General features: G+C 39.2%; 1 long non-coding RNA gene across 6 annotated transcripts in view; it reads left to right on the top strand.

Annotated features, from left to right (window-relative positions):
- Positions 1-23,398, top strand: part of LOC137145603 (uncharacterized) — a 322,274-nt gene extending 298,876 nt beyond the window's left edge. For all 6 annotated transcript variants that reach the window (XR_010917687.1, XR_010917689.1, XR_010917685.1 and 3 more), the window contains 3 exons: positions 17,014-17,065; positions 20,045-20,161; positions 23,247-23,398. This is a non-coding gene — a long non-coding RNA (uncharacterized lncRNA). The remainder of the gene's footprint in view (positions 1-17,013; positions 17,066-20,044; positions 20,162-23,246) is intronic.
- Positions 23,399-25,224: the final 1,826 nt, after the last annotated feature.

Here is a 25,224-nt window from a genome sequence, read left to right as displayed (position 1 = left end):
GTTGGGAATACAAAAGTGATCGGGCTTATAGATCCACCAGCCATTCCTCCTTTGGCAGAAGAGTGTACAGGTTGCAGGGTCTATGGCCGTGCTGTAGCCTGTGGGGCAGATTGCTCTCCATAGTGAATCCTGCCGTTTTTTTGGTAAATGGGGAAAAATGGATAACTATTTCAGTAACGTTTTTTATAAAAATTCTGCCTCCCATTTTTTTTTAATCGCAAACAAATTTTGAAAGAATTGTGCATTTTGAATCCTTCAAAATGAATACAAATTTGGTATTTTGTAATTTCCCCCTAAACTAATTTTTCATTTTTGTCTAGTTCTAGTGTTATCCCACCTGATAGAAGCTAGTAAGATGTAAGCCAGAAATTGTAATTTCTTATAGCCAATGAGCACCTACATTGGTAATCAGTGTAGAAGGCTCCTATACACAGTTTCCTTCAGGCATCCATTAGCTTTTCCCCTATTTACATCCAACTTAATTCTCTTCAACTATGCTCATTCAGACAGACAATATAATATTGTCCATATGAGCAACATTCCATGTATAAGAAATGAGGTGGCCAGTCTCTGTGTTGCTTGGTACTGCTTTTGGTGGTCATACTTGACTTCAATAACTGTGATGAATGTGATGGTCATGAAATTTACGAAAAATGTCTTTGGGTCTATTCAGTATTCATTTTATAGTTAACTCAAATGGGTAAGAGGGGCCTTAGGCCCTGAAATTATAGTTAAGCATGTGCTTGACTTTCCTAACAAGAGGACTCCCTTTGAATCCATTGTGGACTATGGGAATAGGCTAATATCCCTCTAAATAGTTTGTGCACCATGTGAAATATGTCTAGACAGTGCAAGGGAATGAATCTCCCAGCTCGAGTTAACAGATTCTGGCCAGTGAGACTCCTGTTAGCACTTTAAAAATAGTTATGTAGACAGTGCTTTGAAGCTGCTATGAAGTTCAGCTATGAAGCCTAGGGATGGGGTTGGAGTTAAAAGTCTGAGCTCCAGCTGGAGCCACAACTTCAAAGTATTGTACACACAGCTATTATTAAAGTGGCCTGAGTCTCTTGATTTGGGCTTGGAGGCTTGCTGTGGCAGGCCATGTAGACATCCCTCAGTGATAAAGATTGTACTTCTATGCATTTAAAAGCCACCAAACCCAGTCAGAGCAGCAGAATGTACATAGCTAGATCTGGCATGCTTGTGTATATTTAGTAAACACTGTTATGTGGAAATCAACTCTGGTTTCCTTCATTTGGTTTTGTTGTGTAAAGTGCAAAGACACATCAAGCAGGTGTGTAAATGTTTTCAGGATTAGGAATTCAGACTGTGTCACAAGGCACAGATACCCAAATGAAGCTATCCTGGCTGCAGGCCGCAACATTGACATTTCTGAATAAGAGCCAATTTTGCCCTTCTTAAACTATTACTTGGATCTTTAAACTTTTATAAGCATAGATATTGTAAGGGTATTTTTATAGGCCTTTTTTTTTTTTTTTTAAATCAATCCTTTCCTTGCTACTGCTTAATTTAAAATGTGTTTTCTTCTTTTGGAGATTGATTCCTTTACCTCCAACAGAGCAAAATCACTTTTCATAATTCAAAGAAAGATGCTTTAGGAATTTAATGTGATGGGATAATGGAGAAAAATCTGGCCAAGGATATTAATGTATTAATCCTGTCTTTGGACTAACTTTATAAAAAGAAACTAGAAACTTTGCCACATATCTTGAGGACTAATACTGAAAAAGTAAAAAGCATCCCAGATGGATTACACACATAGAAAGCATCTAATCTAAGAAGCAAACCTGAAATGCTTCAAAAGAACTATAGCAAGATCTTCTCAGATTTATTGTTAATAATTATGGAAGTGGTACCTAAGGAGCTAAAAAGTATTAAATGTGCAATTACTCTGCCTTTACAGAATTATAGGCAAAAGCCTAGGAGCTACTCAAAGGAAGAGGAATGCAGTCTAAAAATATAAATCTCTAAGAAAATACTATGAATAGTGATAGTTGTTTGTAGAAGAAAACAGTGTGTGTTAATAGTTCTCTTCAATCCACTGCAATTAGCTTTTCTCTCTCTTTTAACAGCTAAAATAACCCATTCCCATTTTCTTTCACTGGAGATAATTTCAATAATGATTATAATTGGCCTTATAACATCCTATAGCTAGATATTAATGTACTCAAATTAACTAAGAAAGGGAAGAAGAATCATCTCAAATTATCCAGGTAAGAAATCCAGGCAGAGTTTAATTTTTAGTCTGTTTACTGTAACTTTGGTAGCAATATGTCCTCTTTTAAAGTTTGAGCTACAACACTCACTAAGCCCTGATTCTGAAAACACTTACACGGGCTTAATTCCACTGTGGTTGGTAGTTTCATTGAAATACTACTCACTGTAGTAAAGTTAAGGATGCACACGTTTGCAGGGATGGGAGCACATATTGTATATGCCTTGATTCAGGAAAATGTCCTTATTTAGGAAAGCACTTAAGCACGTACTTGAAGCCAGTGGAATTCATTGCTCTTTGTAGCGTGGGGTCCGGTCCGGCCCTGCGATTGTGGCACTTCCTTGGGCCCAGGCTCGGAGGAAGGTCACTGCACCTTCCTACACTCTTTTAATAATCTTTAGATTTATTCAGGATTTTTAGAAGGGAAAAATCCCCAAACAAATGCTACTGTTGCCCTTCATGTCAGCAAAGAATATTGTAGCGCTAGCGACTTGCTTAATAGTGAAGTTATGTTAATTTAGTTATAATGTAAACATAACTATCTTCTTGGATGACTGGATACCAATGTAGATGGTACACATTGGGAAAATATTTCTTCTCAAAGGTACTTATTGCTCTATTATTTTATAATAATATAATTAATTAATTAATAAATCAATAAGTATCAAATAAATTCTGTGAGCAAGGAAAATACATGTTTGTATTTTAATATTAATTCTTCATATTTTCCATTGACTCTGAGCCTCATGTTGAGTTGACTTCAGTGAGAGTTCATACACAGGGGTGCGTTACTAAAATATTCTCTAATCTGAGAGAATTCTTTGAACATGTCAACAAAATAGTGGATAAAGGACATAATTTAGTTGCATTTTTAAAAAAAGCCTGTGTAAAATTTCCTCGCAAGAGGCTATTATAGAAGCTCATGAGGTAAAGTGCTGTCAGTGCCTACCGTAGATTGGACACTGGCTGAGACACAACATACAACAAGTAGGAACAAATGGACAATTTTCAGCATGTCAAAACACTGACAACAGTGTGCACCAAAGATCTGCAATAATTCTAGTGTTGTGTAGTACATTTATCCATGATCTGGAAAAGGGGGTGAGCAGCCAGCTGGCAAAATTTGTAGATGACTTAAATCTATTAATATTAGTCAAGACTAGAGAATATTGTGAGGACCTTCAGAGGGTCTTACACAAAGACCTAGGTGAATGGGATACACAAAGGCATATGGAATTCAGTTTTGGCAAATGCTATGTTGTGAGTTGGGTGAAATGTCACTGAAACTGGTGAGTGTAACAGCCGTCCTTTGTTCCTGAAAAATTAAGAAACAATAGGAGAGTCAAACCACAAGCACACATCTGCACCGAAAACAAAGACATGTGAGTCTGCTAAGTAATTAGACACACATACCTCCACCAAACCATTTGTTCTATGTGAGAAAGATAAGGGGAGAAACAACAGAGAAGCAAAAAGAAGGCAGCGAGGGAGTCCAGACATAGCCTGAACATGCACTAGGAATGTGGCCCTGGGAAAAAGCCCTGAAAGGGCACTTTTGGGCTGAGTGCTGGCTTAAAAGAGCTTTAAGCTATGAGTAAAGAAACTATTTCCTGTTGTTTGATTCCTCCTATGTTCAGGGAAACAGGATTTGTATGTTATTTTTAAGTAAACAGGACTGTATCAGAGAGATCTAATTCCATCATCACTTTCTCCTCCAAATGGAAACGACCTGAAGGAACCCCAACTTCGGTCAACTGGTCAGATCAAAAGGGCTAGATAATGCATTTAGGAAAGAATATGTTGAACTATTTATACATATTGCTGGGCGATCGTAAATTAACTATAAAAGATCTGCACATCATTGTGGGAAGCTATAGAAAATCTCAGCTTGATGTGTAGCAGTCTTTAAAACAATAAACAATATGTTAGTATGTATCAGATTTAAACTATAATATGAAACTGGAAATATTATAATGCTATTTACAACAAGGTTAAGTTCTCAACTGGAATACTGTGTTCAGTTCTAGTCACATGATCTGGAAAAAAGGGTATAGGAGAAATACAAAGTGCTTTGGAGACAAGCAACAAAAATAATTAGAATCATGGGAAGAGTTCATATAAGGAGATACTGAAAAAATTTGGTAACAGGATATCCCACAGAAGAGACAAATAGAAGAGCACTGGTTAGAAATATATATAAAAAGAATGAATGGTATAGCGGAGGTAATCTGGGTGTTGCTATTTGCCCTTTAATAAAAGAACAAGGGAACTTTCAGTGGAACTGAAAAGGATAATATCAAAAATTAACAAAAGGAATTTGCTTTCTTACAGAGAACACAATTAACCTGTGGAACTTATTGTCACTAAATAGCATTAAGGACAAAAGCTTAACAGAATTCACAGAGGGATGAACTATCGATTTATATGGATAACAACATCCATAGTAGAGCTAGCAGAGATTGAATTTTAGTTCTGCCAAAATTTTCGAGTTTTCAGAATTTTTTTGTGGTAAATTGAACCAAAATGTCAAAAGCTCAAAATTCTTTGAAACTGAAATACCACAATATTTTGTTGCCAAAATAAAATATACTCCCAGGGATCCCCCTGACTGCCTGATAGTCATGATAGTAGCAGAACCAGGGACTATAGAAAACCTGGCAGCTGCTTATTGAAACTGACATGATTCTTGTCATTTTCCTGAGTAGCTGCAGAAATGAGCAGATTCTTGTCAAGTTAACAAGCGTCTGATCAGTTTTGCTGCTGCTGTTCAGTGGTGGGCAGCAGTAAAACTGACAAGAATCAAATCAATTTCAGCCCACAGCTCCCAGGAGCTATGGATTCCAGTATCCTTGTATCCAAAGCAACCAACCTATCAGGTTCCCAGGGACCCAGGAAGCCTGGAAAGCCCAGCTTCATGGATAGTCTCTGTAGCCTGAAGGGGAGCATGGAACCCTTGGTAGTGCTGGCTTCCAAGGTCCATGGCTCTTGGCTCAGTAGGCTAAACTGGCAGAAAACCGGGCAGTTTTATGATGGTACCAGGTACCCTGCCTGGGGTCTACTGGAACTTTGTTGAAATCCAACTGTTTCCATGAAACCTTTCAATTTCAATGAATGGGCACATTCCACTAAAACAATGTTTTGCCAGAATTTTTCTGACCAGCTCAAATCCAAATGTATATTAGAAAAGATTCTTTTAAAGGGAAATAAATCCTTATACTTTTCTCAGAGATATAAACCATCTTGCTTTAGTTCACATACCAATCACTAACTAATAGGGGGTAGGAGAAAATGTCCTCTCCATCACAAATAGTCCATGGCAGGGTTTCTTGCAGGCACATCTGATACTCAACCCTACCACAGACTGGACCCAGGATGGGATGGACAGCAGTCTGTTCCAGAATGGCAATTTGTGCATAGTGTTTGATCAATATGACAAAATAATAGCAGCAATAGCATTACTGTGTACAAAGAGGAGCAAATGTTCTTTGCCTTTCTATATACATTAAAAACTGACCCCAGACAGACTATCGAGGGAGAATATTCTCTGTAAAAGTTGAACGGGGTATCTGAGACTTGGATTTTAGACACCGTAAGGATTTATTTGCATTAGTGTGTTACCAGCAAAGTGCTGAAGGGGGCTTTCGGGCTGCTGTTAAATCTGCCACCAGACCAAAGAGAGGGTTGGGGCAATTTAGATTTCCATGTCTCTGAATATGAATAAATCCCACTGCTAACTCCTCTCTGCCTGAGGTGACTTCTCCCTAGGGCTCATAAATATACTACAGAAGAACAAGTTTTTTGCCTTTTTGAAAAGAACAGACTGCACTCCACAGGGTATTCAACCTCAGTCCATGCTTCAAATTACCCAAGAGGAGCACTGTGAGATACAATACAACACACGCAAACATTTTCAAACAGGGCTGCCTAAAGGTAGTTGCCTAAATAGATATTTAAGCATCTAAATTATTGGGGCAAAATTTTCAGGACTACCGAGCAGTAGCATCTCTGGGTGATATCTATGACAAGCGGGCATATGGTTTTGGCATTCCACAAATCCCAAGGGATCAGAGGTGGATTTTTACATTTCCTTCCAGGTGTGTGTGTGGGGGGGAGGTGCCTTATCCTCTCAACAAGCTGTTGTAGGGAATCTCTGTGAGGAAAATTCAGCTCCTAGGATGGAAACAAATGCACAGGAAAGAAAGTAAAAAATCAGTATTGTGATAGGAGAACAATACAGCAAGACTCCAGTAGCTTAAAGGCTAGGAAAGATGGCAAAAAGTTGGTTAACTAAATGTCCTTAGAGTAAAAATGGCAAGTCTTCAGAAGAGAAAAGGTATCAGCTAAATCTGTTTTTCAGTACACAAAATAGAAAAGTCAAGAGTGTGACATTAAATATATATAAATGATGAGAACTGGGAAAGAACTGGAAGACAAGTGTGTGTGTTTCATAAAACATGACCTAATGGAGCCAAGAGTATCTGAGTTCAGAAAAGAGAACTGCTGCAGACTGCAGAAATAGAAGATATGGATCCTAATCCTTCTCCTTCCAGTGAAATCAATGGGGAATTTTGCTATCAAATTTGATGTTTCAGGAATGTGCATGCACAAACACACGAACCAAATTTCTGAGGTCTGGGCCTGATATTACTGCTAATGAAGGATAAAAATGGCGTATACAGAATATGTAATGTTGTGGTAAGACACAAAGTGTGAAATCCTTGCCCCACTGAACTCAAAAAACTACCATTAACTTCAACAGAGCCAGGATTTCATCCAAAGTGTTTATCAATACTTGTCTGGATGGTTTGCATATCTAAATTAAGTCATTCATGAAAGTGCAGCCATTCCAAATCAATGCTAATAAAACCTCTATTTCATATAGAGGTATCTTGATTTATTGGATGAGGTATCTGTTACCTGAATTGTATTCACTTTAAGGCCCTTATGCTAACATATATAATGTGTGTTTCTGATTTTGTGTGTGTGTATATATATACACTTTGTGTGGTGTGTACTATGAGCAGTTTGCAAATGGCAGAGACCGACCCTCATTGTGTAACATATTAAGATTGGAGTAATACATGGAATGATACTTGATTAATTTTTCACCTGCTCATTGAGTGTACACTGCTTCAGAACTTAGAATTTGATTGTCACTGCCTTGTCAATAGAGTTGAAACCTGGGTGGAAAATTCCCAGGTTGAAAGGTTGACTTCAAGTTTGCTGTCTTATGTAAACCTTTTAGAGATTTTCTTCTAATTGAATACCTTAGTTTTGGCCTCTTAATAAATAAACACAAGATTGCTTTCAAAACTTTAACAGCTGTTAAAGTAAAATAAATAAATAAAAGGAAGTGCACATACTTCATTAAAACATTCTCCAAAATTTCAATCAGTTAGTTTGACTATCATGAGGGATAAATCAATTTACAGAAGTTGCGGACAACTATTTAAGTCTGAAGGCTGAACAGCTCCCCTGGAAAATATGCTAAAATATAACAGTGGTTGTTTTTTAAGCAAACAGATACAGCACAACATTTTGGAGTCCAGGAGATAGCCAATCTTCCCCATATAAAAAAAAGTATGTCTGTTCAAGTTCACAAATGTTGAGATGTTTTGACGTTTTCAAATTCGTTGTTTATATTTCATATCCTTGTAAGACGTTATCTTTGTAAGACGTTACCTCTCAGTGTAAATTATGCAAATGCAGTTATTTGCAAATAGAATATGATTTCATATGTATCAGAATAGTGATATTTGTAGTTCTATATTTTAATCTCTGTTGGAACATGGTTTCCGAGTGCAGCATCAGCAATCCCTGATCCATCTCCATTTGTTCACATGAGTCGTATCTATTTATGTGATTTAGTCCCAATGATTGTATTTGGATTACTCAGATGAGTAAGCCTTATAGGAGCAGGCCCAAATTTCACAAAACCGTAGTGATTTGGGGCAAAAGTTGCGCAAGAAAGAAAGAAAGAAAGAAAGAAAAGGCCTATGTAGTTTAGGAACCCAGGTCCCATTTTAAAAAGTGACTTCAGTATTTAGGATCAAAATCTCCTTGAAAGTCAATAGGACTTAGGCTTCTAAGGGCTAGATTTAATGAGGTATTTAGAAACCTTAAGATAAAGAGAAGAACTTAATGGGGTGAACACCTTGATTTCAACATGACTTAGGCCATAGCCACTTTTGAAAATCCCATTCGGTGTGAATCTGCATATTTAGACACCTAAATACCTTGAAAAATCTGGTCCTAATTCTCTTTTGAAAATGGGACTTGGGTTCCTCAGTTAAAATTTGAGAATGCTAGCCTTGACTTATAACATTTGTTTTCATTATTGGGAGGTAAGATTCTAGATGTAATTCATTAATGGTGTCCCACTTTATATATATAGACACACAAACACATATAGTTCACGATTAGTGCTAACCCTACAAACCAAAGTCCTCTTTTTAAGCATAGAGGATAGCAGTAGAATCTAGCCCATGATGCCCCACAAATGGTGGTTACATGCCCCAACCCATCTCATTCAACTGCTGAAGTGCCAGGGTATGGCTGGGGGTTCTGGCAAGACAATAATCATAGAAGATTAGGGTTGGAAGGGACCTCAGGATGTCATCTAGTCCAACCCCCTGCTCAAAGCAGGACCAACCCCAACTAAACCATCTCAGCCAGGGCTTTCTCAAGCTGCACCTTAAAAACCTCTAAAGATAGAGATTCCACCATTTCCCTAGGTAACCCATTCCAGTGTTTCACCACCCTCCTAGTGAAAATGTTTTTCCTAATATCCAACTTATACCTCCCCCACTGCAACTTGAGATCATTGCTCCTAGTTCTGTCATCTACTACCCCTGAGAACTCCCTGGAACTCCCTTTCAAATAGTTAAAGGCTGCTATCAAATCCCCCCTCATTCTTTTCTTTTGCAGACTAAACAAGCTCAGCTCCCTCAGCATCTCCTCATAAGTCATGTGCTCCAGCCCCTAATTATTTTTGTTGCCCTCCGCTGGACTCTTTCCAGTTTGTCCACATCCTTTCTGTAGTGGGGGGTCCAAAACTGGACACACTGCTCCAAATGAGGCTGCAACACTGCCAAACAGATGGGAATCATCACTTCCCTTGATCTGCTGGCAATGCTGCTACTAATGCAGCGCAATATGCCATTAACCTTCTTGGCAATAAGGGCACACTGTTGACTCTCATGTAGCTTCTTGTCAGCTGTAATCCCCAGGTCTGTTTCTGCCAAACTGCTGCCTAGCTAGTTGGTCCCCAGTGTGTAGCAGTGCATGGGGTTCTTCCATCCTGAGTGCAGGACTCTGCACTTGTCCTTGTTGAACCTCATCTGATGTCTTTTGGCCCAATCCTCTAATTTGTCTAGGTCTCTCTGTGTCCTCTCCCTACCCTCCAGCATATCTGCCACTCCCCCCATTTTAGTGTTATCTGAAAACTTGCTGAGGGTGCAATCTACCCCATCTTCCAGATCAATAATGAAGATGTTGAACAAAACTGGCCTCAGCACCGACCCTCTGGGGCACTCTGCTTGTTACCAGCTGCCAACTAGCCATTGAGCGTTGATCACTACTCATTGAGCCCAATAATCTATCCAGTTTCCTATCCATCTTGTAGTCCATTCATCCAACCCATACTTCTTTAACTTGCTGATAAGAATACTGTGGGACACCGTATCAAAAGCTTTTCTAAAGTCAAGGTATATCACATCCACTGCTTTCCCCACATCCACAGAGCCAGTCATCTTATCATACAAAGACATAGTTAAATAATTAAATTCAACTGAGAAAATTCTATGTTAGTGGACAGCTCACAAAAAAAAAAAAAGAGGTGAAATTCATTCAATAAATTATTTGCTGCAAATAATTTGTCTGGCTCTTCTTGGTATACAGCTCATTCCAGCAAGCTAAACTAAGCATCCTGAGAATATGCATTTACATTTCAACATAAACCCTGTGGTGCAGAAAACTGACAGATGCTCAACTGTCTATCTGTGGCAGCCACTTCAGAATGCTTGTGACTGAGTGATGCAGTTTACACTCTCTCCCACTCAAAGATTAAGCATCATTTCTGCTACCTCTAGTCCCTGCCTGTTTGAAATACAAAGCCCAAAATCTGGAGCTGTGGACTAAATTTGGGTCACCAAAGAGCCGGTGGAATGGCATATAACATGTTAGTTGTACTGGTAAATAAATAAAATGATTTGAAATTTTACTGTTTTCTGTCTAATGGTTTTCCATCAATAAAAGATGGTCGTTCCACAAGGAATCCTTGAAGAATCATATCCCTATTATTCTCACAGGCATTTAATATCTTCACTCAATTTTTGTCACAAGAATGAAGGCTTTAATCCTTCATAACTGTATACAAAATGGCAGGATACGCTAGTACTTTCAACCTTTGCAGTGTTCTATAATTGGATTAACTGGCAATTGTTGTTCTCTTTTTATGCAACCTCAGCAGCCTGCAAAGACGTGAAATGGCCAGTCAATGAAAATACGGCATATTTAAAAGGTTTAGAGTAGACAAGCAGACTGAGGCGTTTCCCCCTCCCCACCAGATATTAAGATTCTCATGTCTCATCGTCAAGACTAAAACTCCCACAAAAGCACATTAGGAACAGCACAAATCAATTCTCATGGTTTTGAGTGTAACAAGATAGGAAACGAGTGAGATCCTCCTTTCTTCTGTACTTTATAATTTCAGGTGCATGTATGCTGCTAATTGAAATTCACCTCGTGGGCTTCAGCTAAAGCCCTTACAAACAGCTGTGATCAAGGTAGTGTAACCTTCAAAACTGAGTAACCAGCTTTGGGAAGTAGAGTGATTATTTTGTAATAATATTGCCCATTGAAAAGTGTGTGTTTTTCATTTTATTTTTAGTTGCAGAAGTTCAATTTATAAGTACGTTCATTTCTGGTGGTGGTTAAAACTGATTGAAACAGAAAGGGGTGCTCTCACTGCACCAATGAAGGCGAGGTGGGAGAAAGGGCTGCTAATCAAAGCCAGGGAAAGTAGAGGGAACTTCCTTCTGCTTTTTGCCATGAGAGGGACATGCCCCAAGGGGTGCTGGAAGGATTTTTATAGAAGGGGTGCTAAAAGCAGAGACCATGTATTTGGTTGTTATTACTACTATAAGCCAGGGAGCACTCCCAGCACCCTGGAGGCACCCCAGCTTTCTGGTAATTTAGGGGTGCGTGCTCCTCTCTGCTTACATTAGTAGAACAGAAGGCATCTTCTCCTGCTTTGTGGATCGCTCTAGGGTTTAGTGAGAGATAGGTGTTTGGATTCCTAAAGGGAGGTAGCAGTTCATATGATCAGAGGCAGAAACTTAGGTGATTAAAGAACTTTTACTTGAAAGCTAAGGCACTGAGTGAATTTAGGCACCAAGTTGGGCAGCAGCCAAGCACGGGATTAGAGGATCACAGTGGCACCTAAATCTGGAGTTAGTCACCTACGTATCTTAGTGGCTCTGTACCTAACCTTCAAAGTTAGGTGAGGTGGAAAGGGGCAGGGCTACGGCTAACTCTCCCCTCTGCACTGGCCAGTAGAGATGTTCCAGAGAGGGTAGTTAGAGCATTTTCTTCAGGAATGAGTAGCAGCCATGCTCTTCTTGTACTGCGTGTATGTTTCCATTGCAGGTGTCCCAGAGCTCCTCCTGGAATTCCCTATATACACTACTGAATTAAATATCCCATGTTTTAATACCTTACATTGTGCGTTTACTATTGACTTGGGCCATTGATAAATGCCCTTTATAGCCCAATCCTGTGAACATTTATGCTTAATTTCAAACATATGAGTAGTCACGTTTAAATATAACTAACGTGTTTGCAGAATCATGGTTTCTGGTTTCATTTAAAATAATGGTAAAATAGTTAAGTGACTTTTGTGATTATTCTTATCTTTCCTAAATTAATCTGAAATATTATGAAGAGATAATCGCTTCTCACTCTCTACACAAGGATGTGACTAACTTCCTATTCTAAGCCTGACTTTAATATACACAGCTCTAACTTCATCACAACTAAACCAATCCACCTGATATAAACCAATCCACCAGATATTTATATGTGTAAGAGGAGAATTTCACTGGAAAGTGTGTGTGGAAGGTCGGGGGGGGGGGGGGGGGGATTTGGGCAAACAATGGCTTTTTGAGAAATTAGAGGTTTTCACTTCACAGTTTCCCACCACATAAGTAAAATACAGCTTGATCTAGAAACTCCTAATTTGGTTTATTGTGTGGCCCTCTCTTTTGAGAAAGTTTGGTGCTTTTAATTTTGGAGTTATTTGGAAGTTTGATTCCAATCCCCACATTCAGTGCAAGGGGAAGTGCCCAGCATTCCTCTGAGCCTATGATCCCAGGTTGTTGGATTGCTCTCTTCTGGATGTGGGCAGAAGGCCTAATTGGATATCACTTAGGCAGTCAATCTCCAATCGATCCTGTAGGATTGCTTTTAGGATTTCCATAACCTCACAGGTTGTAATTCATTAGTTAACATCAGAGACGGCCGAGGCGATAGAGTTAAAGATGCCAGCAACTAAAGATTCTAAGAAGCTTTAAGAACTACAGCAAGGACTTCTTGCAGAAGTGATGATTCCTGTAGGACCCAAGTGGAGATTGAAAGCAGTTTTTTTATGCCATATAAATACTTCACAAATGTAGAGAGAGATATATATTCCATGTTTTCACAACCAATAATATTAATCAATCTGTCACAGGGCAATTAATGAAACAAGTTCCTGTTTCTTTTAAGTAAGGAAAATTCCTGACCAAAAAATAAATAAATAAGCAAATAAGCTGAAGCAGAAATTCAAGTACATATACATAATTTATGAGTGAAAATTTAAGAAAAAAATGCTGATGTTAGGAAATTCAAAGTTAAAGGGACACTGTCAACCTGAAGTTTTAAAAATTGACTGATTTAAAAAAAAAAAGAGGTCCTGACAGAGCATTCATCAGAAACAAAAAGGAAGAAAAGGAAAGCTAAGGTAAGGGATTAACTGCCGTCTGTGCCCCACTGAGATGTTTAGAAGCATCTTTTGAAAAGGCTCAAGGGCAACTCCTAACAAGCTCAGACCCATCATAACTCAAATGCAGCTTGTCTCCTTATAGCCCGGGTGGTCTTCCCACTTTTCTTTTTATGCGTGCCTTTCCACTTTCAGATTTGTTGCCACTATTTCTTTTGCTGTGACTTGTGAAGAGCATGAATGTGAACTATGCTGCTTTCAGGGCAATATATAAGTGTAATGTCATTGCATGAGGCAGGAAGTGCAAATGACCTTCAGTGATAAATATGAATGCTATGCAATAGTCAAAATGAACAAAAAGAGATAGCGATAAATATACATATGGATATTTTATCTATTTCAATTACAGTAATCTTACATCTAGAGATGGTCAAAAACTGTCCATCAACATTTTTTTCTTTCATGTTAAATTTGGTTCTGATTAAATGGAATATTTTTGTGGTAAGTATCTGCTTTCTTCATATTTTTTTAATGTTTTATCAGAAAACCCACACTGAATTTTTTTTTTTTTGACAGTTTTCAGACACAGATATTTTGGTTGTGGTTGCCAAAAACTGGGAAAGATTTTTTTTTTTTTTATTTTCCAATTAAATTTCACAATTTTCCATGGAGAAAAAGACCTACCATTTTGAGTGATTTACAGACTGACATTGTTGCACTTAAAAACCTAAAGAGATGTAGAGTTAAGGTAATCTAAAAAATCATTTCTCTCTCTTCACTCTCCACTATCCATCTCAATTCATCTCCATAATATATTCAGAACACACACTATAGGTAAAATTCACCCATTTCCAAAGGCCAATTACAAGGTCTATTCTCTACATACATTCCACATAAACCCTATGTTGAGGCCTGAAGTGGTTTAAAGGACTTGCATTGGCAAGGGTACATTTAACCCACACTATGAACCACATTCTCTGCTACATTGTCCCATTTTGATATGGTATATATGTGCCCACATCTTACATGCACACATCATGCAGTTCATTGCTTCCTCTCGCCACAATTCCAGTGCAGGCAGTAAAGTCCAATCTGGAAATACCTTCATGCTGGCCAAAATTGAATAGGCCCTATTTAGACCGTATCACTTACATACAACTGGGCATTACACAAACCCAGAATACCTCATCTACCAAATCTTTGGAGGAAATAAGATAGACTTGCCATATCTTTATCTAATCCAAATAGAATACAGATACAAATTGATCTGTAACATATTTGGTCCCAATTCACCAGTGCTTCACTCTAGTTTTACAAATTTGGATATTTTAACTCATTTTTGCGACCAACATGGTCTCTTAATTTATCCTTGCCCCTCTCTCAGATATGTAACATTTGTATTATCCTTAAATTCATTTTTTAATCAATCTGGGTGTTTTTCTTGACACCCTAGATGTTAAATGTTCTCAGAAAAATGTGAAATGACAATAAGCCTACACTTTAAGATGTTTCAGTTTATTATTATTTTTAAATGTTTCTATTTTTAATAAAGATGTTTTCAGTAATGTAATTTAAAACAGATATGTTTTGGGTCTTGGAACCCATCAGAAAAAAGTAGCAATACCCACATTTGAATACTTTAGCTTTGTGTGATTGAGTTGTTTTGTAGAAACAGATTATCATTATGTCAAGATTGTTACACTTTCAAATTCTGGAATGTGTTCCTGACACTTGGCACATTTACTGTCATGAAGACCTTATATTATGGTTACACAACCCTTTTGAAAGAAGTTTATGCACCAAGCTATCCCAAGGGTCACATTTTATCAGAACTTATGCCAAGAATTCTCCTCTGTGCAGGCCATCAAATGCTTATTGAGTGATTAAAATTCAGTACTGTGTCTGGTCAAGGGTAAGTTGGCCTCTTCCCTTCATGTAAGTATGGTGAGGCTTTATTATCCTGAAATTTCCAGAAGGTTTTATATGACTGACTAATGTCTGGTGTATTATTCATCTCTCAGGTCCTATTTAAGGATAAATGGAAAGTTTGTCTGAGATCTCCTCCCCCTAATTAATTATTAGGGTCCTAAAATAAAAAGCACGCTTAAAATGCAATGAGCAAAATTACTGGCAGTCTTTTTAATAATTTACAAACAAAATTTGGACTTTTAGTAAGTAGTCTGCTGAAAATCCATGTTTGAACAATATAAAAATATTGACATTAAAGGTCACCAAAATGTCCCTATTCAAATAAAAATTAAAGGTTATGATGACACATATATGCTGCATGATGATATTGAAATAGAAAGATGAAGACTTGCTGATGGTAAAAATAAGAATTTTGTTAGTTCTATTTTAATAGTTCATAATTATGGATAGTGAATGAGTTTGGATGGGATAATAATTTGTGCTAAGGCCTTGTCCTTAATTTTGCATGACATAATGAGTTTGTCTTGTCAATTTTTCTCTTACATAGACTGATTTTGATAACGCTTCACTTATTGCTGACAGAACAAAGGTGATGTTTTGTTACTGCATTGAAAATTTTAAATAAAGGAGAGTTAATTAGTTTAATAAATACACAAACTTAATGCTAAAAATCCCTATGCTGGGAAAAACAGGAGCAAGATAACAAACAATGATAAAAAAGGGGTAAACAGCAAGTTATGTAAATTCAAGCTTGTGCTTGCATGTTGTACAAGTTACACAAAACAATACTTAACTCTGATTTTAAAAAATGCTAATAAATATGTAATGTTTAAATGTATAAGAAACCATGTGAACAAGGCCCAAATTGGGAAAATACTGAAGCAGAAATTGGAGGAGCAGGATGAAAGGACCAGACCAGGGATCAGAGGTTGAAACGACATGGAGGAGGGTTTCCTAGTACACCAGAACTCAGTAACTTGGACCTCTGCCTGTCTTGTCTTATCTGTGTATTGTCTGGAATAAATATATGTCCAAAAACTATAAGTAAAAATAATTCTGTCTAAAGATTTATAAATAAAGGTAAAATTTATTTAAGCCTAATTGGGTAGACTTGAAACTTGGTTTCCCACCTTACATTCTCAACAAACATTTCTTCCCTCCTCTTTGCCTACAATTTTCTGTCTATAATTTACCAAGCTTTCTATACGCTGTCAGTTCTGCTGGATCAGTAATACTGAGACTGATGCTCGTGAGCCACAAGTGGCTCTTTTAATATGTCTCCTGCAGTTCTTTGCAGCACATGATATTAAAACATTTTGATTTAATTATTTACCAATCTAAGTTATTAACCAGTCAAGATGCTTTTATTATGTTATTAACCAACTGAAGCTAACAAAACAATAATACTTGGTCAGTCATTTTGCTGTAAGAATAATATATGTAAACTAAATATTTCCCCTGTCATACTGTTTATATATGAATATATAGTAACAATGAATTCACACTTCTGTGGCTCTTTGGGGCAATATTGATCACTAATTTGGCTCCTGAAGCACTGAGGTCTACGTATCACTTTGCTAGCTGATACTTGTACTGGTATCTTCTTTACTTCTCTCTAATCAGATTCTGTGGCTTCTCTGGTCATGTTGAGATAATACATTAAGAATGTTTCCTTATTAATACACTCCAGTTCCAAAGAAGCCTTAATGGGGGCCATTGTTAATTTTTATTACTGTATTTTAAAAATCAAGACTCAGATTCCTGCTATGTTGAGAGAGGCAGTTCTCAGCAGCATGTTTTCAATTAGGATACTTCTTTGGAATTTTTTCTTTCCCTGATTCCATACTAACCCAATATTTGTCACCTCCAGGACATGCTGCAAGGCCCATTTTTCCTCCATGAGAAGATGGGGAAGAACTGAGGTGAGACGAATAGAAGACACACTTTGGATGAGCATTTCATGGAGAAGTTTATTAAAATGTTATTGTATTCATGTTGTTGCCAAGATATTCTGATCTGAGGAGACAGGTATTATCAAGAACAGTCAGAGCTTGGGGTGGATCCTTTTTTGTTCATTGTAGTAGAAATCTGGATAAATCAGTAAGAAAGAGAAATGCCTGCCAGACTACGTTTCATGGTCAGAGACTGCCCTCCCTGATCAGAACAGAGCACTCTGTTGGAAGGGATTTGGGCACATCAATTTACAATGGACTTCTTTGCTTAGAATAGATAAATACTTTCTAGAGTCAGTCCAAACATGCGCATCTTGTTTATTTCTAAGATCTTACTTCTTTTCAGTCTAGTCATTTTACTTCTTGGACACTGTCCATACAGTTTTATGCATAGTGACACTAAACTACTTTCACTGCATTTAGTACATATGCCCTGAGTTATACATAACAAGATTCCAGACGTCTAAGTCTCATCTTTATTACTGGATACCATGTGTCTGGCTTCAGTTATAGTGCCCTGAACATTTCACTGTAAAAATCTGCATCATAAGCTAGATCAACATAAATCCACTTCGGGGCTCTTCCTGAAATTCTCATCTGCATGTCCACTGAAATGAATGAATCAAAATTCTTAACTTTCTTATCTCTGTACTCTCTCAGTTGAGTTATATTTATGGAAATTGTTGTCAGATGGAAGCAGTTATTCTCAGTTCATTTGGTAAAGGTCTCTCCTGTTCTATTCCTGTTTATATTGGAATGTATTTTAGAGTTGTAAATATAGTAAGTTTTTCTCATTTTTGTTCTTATGCAGATGTTTATAGTTAAATGTTTGTAATGGTTCATATCTACACTTGTCAGGTATTTTCTCCATCTTTTTTGAAGAAGCATTTTGACACTGGTACTGTATACAGTATTAGCTATTATATTCATTTATGCATTCTAACAGCCTGTGTTCTACAGTAGTTGTGAACATGGATTTTATAAGTGTTTGTGAGAAGGAGAAATAGTATGTGTGCTGAGGAACAAATGTCAGAGAAACTGAATTAGAAAATAAGTGAGAGAACAAATTTTGATAAACATCTTAACATTCTTTCCCACTCACCACTCTGAATAACACACCATCCGCAGCAAATTTTTGTTCTTCTTCCACATGTATACCAAAAAAATAATTTTTAAATGTATCCATTTATATCTATGGGCGAATTATTGGTGCCCTACCTTACTCTGAATAATACCGTTCTCCACAAGAAGGTCCATTCGATGACTTCAGTGGGAGTCCTTGTGGAGCAAGGTGCTACCTAATGTGAGTAAGAATATTGCATTATAGCCTTACGTAAAACAAGCATCTATCCCAATCTCTAAGGATTTTAACAATTTAAAATAAATGAATGCAACAAAAACAAAAAACCCCTACAATCCAATGCATACTATGCCATATCAGAAAAAAAAATAGCAACTCTTATATTGTATCCCAATACATAGAACAGGATAAACCAATAAGCCACACAAAGAAAAAACATCCCACTCTCTACATAAGAATTGCCATACTGGATCAGACCATCAGTCACTTATTTCAATATTCTGTCTCTGACAGTAGTTGTAGGAGAAGGTTCAAGAAACCCATTACAGACAATTATGAAGTCACTGGCTCATAGGGAAAGATTTGTCCTAGCTCTCATCAGCTAGTGGCTGGCATACGGCCTGAAATCTGAGGCTCCATATCTTTAATATAATTATTTTAAAGATCTCAGGCCTCCCCAAAAAAGTCTGAGAAAACAGATGGACCTTACAGTGCTCCTTGAGTTTAAAAAAAAAAAAAAAAAAGAAAGAAAGAAAGAAAGAAAGAAAGAAAGAAAGAAAAGGAAAGTATGTCTTTCTCTTTCAGCTCTTCCTCCACAGAGAAGATTTAGTTCAGAAAGAATCAGACAAAGAGACTCAGGAAAGGTCATTCAACCAAACTTCTTATGAAACTAGGATGAAAAGAAAGATGATAATCCTGTTGTAGAGTTGTGCTAGATACTTTTTTCTATATAATTGAATTGAAGGTATCTCCAGGGGACTTCCTGACATTCATAGACCTAAATGAACCCTTCCTGTCCACACCAAGCAAAGGAGGTTTTTGTGACAGAATAGGAAATATATTTCCCATTGGTCAGTCATGCCTAGAACTTTAGGGAACATCAGACATGGTAGATTTCAGCCTCTTGGCCTGGGAAGCAACCACAGAAGGCCATGAAACCCAGGAGTCCTGGTAAGCACCAGAACACAAAGGAGTATCACTCGGTACCAGCTGACTACCAAGCTTCAGAAACTTTCTCCAAGGAAGGAAAGCTTCTTTTTATTAATAATAAATATTATTGACACAGTGCCATTATGTACGGCATATAGTGATTTAACAATGACTAGGAAAACAGGGTCACTGCCGTGAGACTATAGTTTGGGGAGAGAGGGAAGTGATGTGCTCAAAGCCACACAGGGGATGACAACCAAATTGAAATCAATCCTCCAGAATTTTGCTGAGGAAAGGGAGGTTGCACACGAGACAGTGGTTAGCAATAGGAATTAGGGGAGTGTACAGCTTTTTTTACCCAGAAGAAAAAGCAGTTCTGAGTGAGACTGGAAAGATTCTATGGAGGAGGAATGATTGATGGCAAGGACATAAGGAGCAAGCCCAGGTGGGGACAATGACTGAAGTTGCCCAGTAATTAAAAACAAGTAGCAATAAGGATTACAGAATATATTTAATATATTTTTCTTTACTGGGAACTGAAATTAACAGACAGATATTACAGATAAAGACTCTTGTGTAAAGATCAATGTTTCCAGCTAACATAGCTTGGTGAGTGTCAGTATAACACTGTGGTTATTTTTAATTAACAGAGTTTAATAACTATTCTAATCTGTTAAAGCCCTAATCAAAGCTATTATTTGTTTTTTTCTGATGATTAGAGAGAATAAATTAAGTTGAAGTGAAGTGATCTCTTGTTTCACCAGAAGGTTTGATGCACGGGAAGACTGGCGTGTGTGCAAGTTGAATGGAGCAATTCTTCCACAACAATACTTGCTGTGAGTAAATGAGCATGAGAATTATGGGGTGGTGATGGTGTGTGATGAGGAATCAACCTTTTATTTCAGGAGGGAAGCTAGAGATAGAAAGTCTACCAGAAGCAAAAAATGTATTTTAAAATTATTGCAAAAGTCTCCAGATTTAAAAGAGCAAGAGCTCAAATCAAACCATTTTGCTCCCTGAAAATGTTTCCATGCTATCCTGAAAAGCTTTTGTTAAACATTAGAACTTGATTATGTATACTGCTCGATTTTCTGTATTGCTCTTGTGTGCTTCCACTCAGTCTAGTTTTGATAGTGATAAATCACTCATGTTCTAATTTATGTAGACCTTCAGTCCTTGCCAGTGCTAGTCCCTCCATAAAGCAGCAGGGGGCACTTTTGTGCTTCAACTCTGCTAGAGGGTGGGCTGAATGAGTTCTTTTTGGTTTTCTTGTTTGTATGGTTAGGTTCTGTTTTCAAAAGAGGTGGAAATCTGGATTATTTTAGAAGCCACCAACTCATTGTCTGAAGCCCAGAATCTCTGTCAGTGTTACTAGGTCAACTCTGATGTCATCTATTTATGTTTATTTTTTAACTGAGCAAGCAGGGTCAATTTGAGTATGCAACAAGTCCATTTCTCTGAGTAGACTCTGTCAGACCTAGATTCAAAGGGATTTCATGTTATGTCTTAGGAAATGTCTTTTTTTATTATTGTAGCAAATATTACAAATGCCCCCTCCCTTTTTTTTGTATTAGAAAACACCAAGTGCATCTATCATTAGTTCTGTCGTCTGACATGACTTTGCCAGTATGTAAATTTTCTTTTAAATTGGTAGACTGAATTTTCTTATCAACCCTTAGCCAGCTGCAATTACTGTCACTCTTCTCAGCTGAATTAATAGGTCAGTGCCAACTAAACAGAATTTTTTTTGTCATAAATTGGGAATTTATTGAGCACCCTGAACCGCCTGATATTGTTTTAAACATAACTATCTAAGAAGTAGAGATGGCAGAAACAGCTAAACTTTTTCTGACTTCCCAAACTGCCCCATTGAACAAAAGCTAACTGTATGAAAGATTGTTTTTCCCATATTCATGAAGGATTACACTTTTGGGGAATGACAGTAATAATTTGAAGTCCAGGATACACAGGACAGCTAAATATGACTTTGGAAAGAGTTATATTGGAATTTCTAATCGATTGGAAAGGAATTAGAGTCCATCAAAAATGATACCTTGCCACTTCTAAATAATATTGTGCCAATATATCAAATATTTCCATAACCTGTTGATGTATCTGTGCAATGCATAATATGCAGGCTAGATAATGAAGTAGTACACAGGGAAAATAGTAAAATTTGTACAGGGTCTGGGACAATCTATCAGGTTCCCTTTGCAGAGTTTTATTCCCAATTCTTCTTGGTAGGGGAAAAGATGTTAGGCAGGGATCCCCCCAAAAAAGAAACCAGAGATTCAGCTCACAGTAGGGGATGGCTGTCCTGGAAGCATATGTCTCTAGAGTCTACTTAAAGGGAAGTTCCACTTCCTAGAATGGTTAGAGATGTAGGGATAAGGAGTGGGAGGAAGGGCAAACTGCTGGGATCTAGGAGGATTTTGAAATAAGGGGGAGCCTATGGTTCAGAGAAGCTTTGGGTTTGGGGGATACAGGATGAAAGGGAAGGCACTACAATGTCAGGTGCCTGCGGGGAGCTGTTCCATGAAGAGCAGTTTGAGAGGAGGCAGAAGGAGGGGAGCCAGTAGGTTTGGTGGGGAGTGGAGAAGAAAGCATCTGAGGTTGGTGGGTCTGAAGAGAAGGAGATGAAGTCAGGGAGCAGAGATCACACTGCCTACACTGCTGGACAGCAAACTGGAGGCAAATCAGCAGGGCTGGAGGAGCACATGCTGCTGGCTTCCCAGCTGGCACCTTTTTTGGAACAAGTATCCCATGGCTAGATGGTCCAGTCTGGGCCTATGTTCTTTTCCTTTTTTTTTGTTACATTTTTATACAAAATGGTCCATATCCAGCTCTATGTTCTAGCACACTTGCCAAGGATTGACATAAAGCCGAACAAAAAAGCGATCCAACCTATGCACTGAAGGAGGCAGGAATTCTGAAGAACAAATATCATGTGATCAAGAAATTAAAGACTGTATAATGCATATGCACACAGTAGTGTTAGATCAGTTTTTATAGTGGGGGTGCTGATAGCCATTGAAACAAACTGTTAACTCTGTATATGATGCAAATCACTTCAAGCTGGGGGTGTAGCAGAACCCCTAGTTCCAGCATCTATGTATGCACGAGAGGACTGAACTGAGGTTACACAGGCAACCTTAAATCTGGCATTTTCTCTCTTTTGAATACTTTGCTTTGCAACCTAAATAGCATTCTTTTAACATTGATTTTCTATTAACATAGATTTTAAAAAATATTTTCACACATACCTATTGAATATCAAACAGACTACCTGGGCTTTTTAATAACTACAGTGTTATTGACATGCAGTTGCAGCAAAACCTGTTGAGCCCCAGCAATGTTTCCTAAATGCCAGTACTCACAGATACACCAAATTATTAATACACTAGCATATTTGTGATCATCTGGCAAAATCATTGCTAGAAATGCTCTATTTGGGAGGTGGTTATTCTGCCCCATCTCTATTCAATTATCTCTTCCAGAGCTGCCACAGAAGGGACTATTGTTTTTAAGTGAAGGCTGGGAGGTAGGAGAAAAACATGGTGGTGCACAGAGCTGTTTTAAAGGACAGAAAGATAACTAGTCACTATAGACCCTATATCAGTTACACTCTCTCCCTATTTATAAATAGTATAGCAAGTGTGTACTGTATATGTTGTTTGGAGAAGGGAACAAATATACACTATGAGAAAACTTGAAGCATTAAAGGGATTATCCTGACAGGAATAAAAAACAACAGGTAAAATTTTGACATTGACATGTTCCTTGCAGATGATATGATTCTTTAATATAGGATCATGCAGAATCTTGTATATTTTTCTGTCACCATAGTCACAGATGTTGAACAAAGCACAGTCTCTCTCTAGCATTTATATTCAACTTGAATGTAGCTGCTTTATTTTATAGTTTGGCTTTGAAGCGAGAGGAACCCAAATCCAGATATTTTGAACTTTGAGCAAGAGGGAATTTGAAATCCAAACCAAAACTGGATACCAACTTTGCATCTTGGGACAATTTCTAGTTGTGATGTGAGTTTGTATAATAAAATCTTTCTTTCTACCCAACGCATTTTGAAATGTTTCCATTTTGATTGGAAGAATCTAAGTCAAAATCCATATTCTATGAAACAGGAAAAATTGTTTAGAAAACATTGTAGTCAGGCCATTAAGGCTTTGTTGCAGATCTCTGTTGTACTATTTGTAACCTGGGAAGTGCTAAAGGCCCCTCCCCCAGCCTAAGGGGAGGAGTCACTGAGCCCGGGATACAACTGATTACGGGGGACAACTAATGAAAAACCAGGAAGGGAGCGTGGGGGTCACAGGTTTAAATGAAGGGAACCAGAAAGAGACACCGAGCAGAGAACCCCGGACAGCGCCCACTGCCCCAGGAAGGTGTCAAGGGGGCCAGCGGACGCTGCCCAGAGGATGCGTGAGTGCACAAGGGAATGGAAGTAGGCCCCCCAGTCACAGAGCGGCCCCCCCTGCCAACCTCCTCTCCCTGGTCTTGTAGATGGCCACTTTGGCCTGGGCGAGGAGGAGGTTGATGAGGAGGTCCCGCAACTTTGTGGGGCCACGGATGGGGTGTGCATAGATGAACAGGTGCGGTGAGAAGTGCAGCCAGAACCTCAGCAGGAGATTCTGGAAGAGCCGGAGGAGGGGCTGCAACCTGGCACACTTGAGATAAATGTGCGCCAGGGTCTCCCTCATGCCGCAATAGGAGCAGGTGTCAGGGCGAGGGGTGAACCGTGCCAGGAACACGCCCATGTTCACAGCTCCATGGAGGAGTCACCAACTAATGTCCCCGATGGGCCGTGGGGTCAGGGTGGAGTACAGACTGGCCCACCGGGAGTCCTCACCCTCCGCAGGTGGCAACAGGTCCCGCCATTTGGTGTCAGGGAGGGACACAAGGGCGAGGAAGTGAAGGCTGTGCAGCACGAGCATGTGGAGATGGGTTCAAAAGAGGACTGGAGGGCTGGGACTGAAGAGGCACAGGGAGCGCCCTTTCGCAAGACCTGCTTGAGGTAGACCTGAGCAGCGGGGGGCAAGGCTGCCTTCACCTCCTGGAGTACGTGCCAGGTGGTTCGAAGGGTGGAGAGCCCCATGCGCTGAGCCAACGTGTAGGGATCCACCCAGTCCCCCCAGTCATAGTCCAGGAGATCTCCGACCCTGGTCACTCCCGCCAGGACCAACCTCCGGCGCACCGAGGGGGCCTCCACCACCTGCACACAGAGTTGGGGGTTGTGTAGCAGGGGCTCCGTGAGGAGATTCCTCCCCTTCGGTGGCCACAAAGGGCCTGGAGGCTGAGACCAGCCTCCAGGTCATGAGGAGGTCCTCGTAGAAGACCAGCAGCTCAGAGAGGTCTCGTGGAAGACCTCTCGGATGGAAATAAAGGAGCTTCTGGTCGTATCGGAGCCCTTGGAGGTGGCGGAGGAAGGCATGTGCCAAGTGGCTCCACACCAGACTACCTGCACTATAAAGGAGTCTCTGCAGGGCCTGGAGGTGGAAGGTGTGGACCTGTATGCGGAGGGAGCACAGGCCCTGCCCTTCTTCCTCCAAGGGGAGACTAAGGATCCCTGCAGAGACCCAGTGCATTCCTGGCCAAAAGAACTCCAGTATCGACCGCTGGAGGTGGGCCAGGAGTCTCGGGGGGTGGGACTAGGGTGTTTAGTCGGTGCCAGGGCATGGACAGGACTAGCTGGTTGAGTACCAGTGCCCTCCCCCGAAAGGAGAGGCACCAGAGCAGTCCTGTCCATCTCTGCAGCCGCTCAGACAACCTGCCCACCAAATCTTGCCAGTTCTCCGCCGGGGAGGGATGGGTGGTGGAGAGGTAAACGCCCAGATAGAGCAGCGGACCCACGCTCCACCGGATGGCTTGAAGCACGGGT

Source organism: Emydura macquarii, unplaced genomic scaffold (genome assembly GCF_026122565.2).
Source record: "Emydura macquarii macquarii isolate MOO-44397 ecotype Brisbane River unplaced genomic scaffold, CSIRO-AGI_Emac_v2 contig_3603, whole genome shotgun sequence".
Classification (NCBI taxonomy): Eukaryota; Metazoa; Chordata; order Testudines; family Chelidae; genus Emydura; species Emydura macquarii.
Note: the sequence above shows the minus strand (reverse complement) of the source record. Positions and strands in the feature narration are given on the sequence as shown.